Source organism: Myotis davidii, unplaced genomic scaffold (genome assembly GCF_000327345.1).
Source record: "Myotis davidii unplaced genomic scaffold, ASM32734v1 scaffold803, whole genome shotgun sequence".
In the NCBI taxonomy this organism is placed as follows: Eukaryota; Metazoa; Chordata; class Mammalia; order Chiroptera; family Vespertilionidae; genus Myotis; species Myotis davidii.
In genome coordinates, this window is record NW_006295567.1 from 2,532,363 (window position 1) to 2,535,100 (window position 2,738).

At 39.1% G+C, this 2,738-nt stretch overlaps 1 protein-coding gene and 1 pseudogene across 1 annotated transcript in view; one reads left to right on the forward strand and one right to left on the reverse strand.

Annotated features, from left to right (window-relative positions):
* B3GAT2 (beta-1,3-glucuronyltransferase 2) overlaps positions 1-2,738 on the forward strand; it is a 190,838-nt gene that overhangs the window by 178,539 nt on the left and 9,561 nt on the right. The window lies entirely within an intron of this gene.
* Positions 1,700-2,738, reverse strand: part of LOC102757350 — a 7,447-nt pseudogene continuing 6,408 nt past the window's right edge.

Genomic DNA, 2,738 nt, shown 5'->3' on the forward strand with positions numbered 1-2,738 from the left:
CTAATTTATTCATCTGTTTTTATGCTATTATCATGCTGTTTTGATTACTATAGCTTTGTAGTATAGTTTGATATTAGGTAGTATGGTACTTCCAACTTGGTTCTCCTTTCTCAAGGTTGCTGTGGCTATTCCAGGTCTTTAGTAGTTCCATACAAATTTTAGGATTATTTGTTCTAATGCTCTGGAAATGCCATTTGTATTTTGATAAAGATTGCATTGAATCTATAAATTGCTTTGGGCAATATGGACATTTTAATGATGTTAATTCTGCCCTGAGCACAGTATATGTTTCCATTTTTTTGTATCTTCTTTAACTTATTTAATGTTGTACAGTTTTCTGACTACAGGTCTTTTACCTCTTTGCTTAAATTTATTCATAGGCCCTGGCCAGTGTGGCTCAGTTAGTTGAGTGTTGTTGTGTGCAGCAAAAGGTCACTGGTTCCATTCCCAGTCAGGGCACATGCCCATGTTGTTGGCTCAATCCCTGGTCAGGGTGGGTGTGGGAGGCAGTTGATCAATATTTTTCTCTCACATCAATGTTTCTCTCTGTCACGTTTACTTTCCCTCTAAAAACCAATGAAAATATTGTCAAAGGATATTTTAAAAAGGAATATTTATATCTATATATGTATTCCTATCTATATCTACTAGTATATCCATATCCACATCCATATCCATACCCATTCCCATACCTATATCTATATCTATATCCTGTCTCTCTAAAAAAGCGTCAATAAAAAAACATATATTTTTAAAATTACTCCTAGGTATTTTATTTTTGATGCAATTATAAATGGGATTGTTTTAGTAATTTCTCTTTCTAATAGTTCATTGTTGGTCTATAAAAATGCAACCAAGCCTTGCCAATGTAGCCAGTGGTTAAGCATTGACCAGTGAGCCAGAAGGTTGTAGTTTGATTCCTGGTCAGAGCACATGCCCCTGAGTTGCAGCCTTGATCCCTAGTAGCAGGTGTGCAGCAGGCAGCCAATTTGTGATTCTTTCTCATCATTGATGTTTCTGTCTCTCTCTCCCTCTCCCTCTCCGTTCCTCTCCCTGAATCAAAACATATTTTAAAAATAATAAAATAAAAATGCAACCAACTTCTGAATATTAATTTTGTATCCCGCTACTTCAATATTTACCAGTTGTAATAATTTGGGGTGGAGTTTTTATAGGGTTCTTTATGCATAGTATCATATATCACCTGCAAATAATGACAGTTTTACTTTTCTTTCTTAAAAAAATTTTAATTGGTTTAAGAGAAACAGAAGGGGTGTGTGTGGGGGGGGCGGGGGAGACAGACAGACAGACAGACATCCATCTGCTGTCACACCTATTCACACATTCATTGGCTGACTTTTGCACATGCCCCAACCAGGGATTGAACCTGCAACCCTGGTGTATTGGGACCATGCTCCAAACAACTGACCTACCCAGGCAGGGCTTACTTCTTTTCCAATTTGGATGCCTTTTATTTCTTTTTCTTTCCTGATTGCTCTGGCTAGGACTTTAAGTACAACGTTGAATAGTGGTAAAAGGAGACATCCTTGTCTTGTTCCTCATCTTAAGAAAAATGCTTTTAGTTTTCCCCCATTGGGTATGATGTTAGCTGTGGGTTTGTTATATATGGCCTTTATTATGTTCAGCTCGGTTCCCTCTATTCCCACTCTGCTGAGAGTTTTTATTATAATAGGTGCTGGACTTTACCAAATGCCTTTTTTGTATCTGTTGATATCATATACTTTTATCCGTCATTATGTTTATGTGGTGTATCATATTAATTGATTTGCGGATGTCGAACCAACCTTGCATCCCAGGAATACATCCCACTGGATTATGATCTTTTTGTTTCAGTATTTTCAGTTTTATGATAAAAATGCACATGCAACAAAGACGTGATAAGTCATTTCTTTGCTCTAATTGCATTCAGTACTTGCTGTTGAGCAGCTTTCTTTTCTTTTACCATCTCAACAAACCCCTTACTCTGTTTCATGCAGTACTTCTTCGTCCTTCTGCTACTTCCCCCCATCTTCCAGGTGTACTTAGTGGGTATGTTTACAAAGCTTGTTACAAAAGCTTCTGTTCTGTTGTCCAGGGTGTGAAGTCTGTGCATCGACCTTCAAATTGTTCTGAAGGTGTATCATTGTCTGCCTGGGGCAGCACTCCATGCTCTCTAAAATTTACCGAAAGCCTTTTTGTTTATGTCATCTTTTTGATGAGGGTCAAGTTTTTGAAAACTCTGCGTTGCAGTAACATCTTTGGTGGTTCTCTTGGCTCCAGAAGAACGTATGTTACAGCTGTAACTTCCCATCTTGAATTTGTTCCAGCAGGGAAGAGGTTCACAGCTTCACTCCGTAATTCCAGATCTTCTCTGACCAATTCTCACTGCCATTTCCACCACCGCCAGTTGATTTCTCTGCATTTAGATCAGCGGTTCTCAACCTGTGGGTCGTGACCCCTTTGGCGGTTGAACGACCCTTTCACAGAGGTCGCCTAAGACTACCCTGCATATCAGATATTTACATGACGATTCATAACAGTAGCAACATTACAGTTATGAAGTAGCAACGAAAATAATTTTCTGGTTGGGTCACTACATAAGGAACTGTATTTAAAGGGCCAGAAGGTTGAGAACGACTGGGCCAAGCAGCAAAATGTGGTGTGAAAGGCCAGGAGAGAGTTCTAGAAACAGCCCCACGCCGGGTTGGGTGCTAATCAGGACTAGTCTGACCTTCATG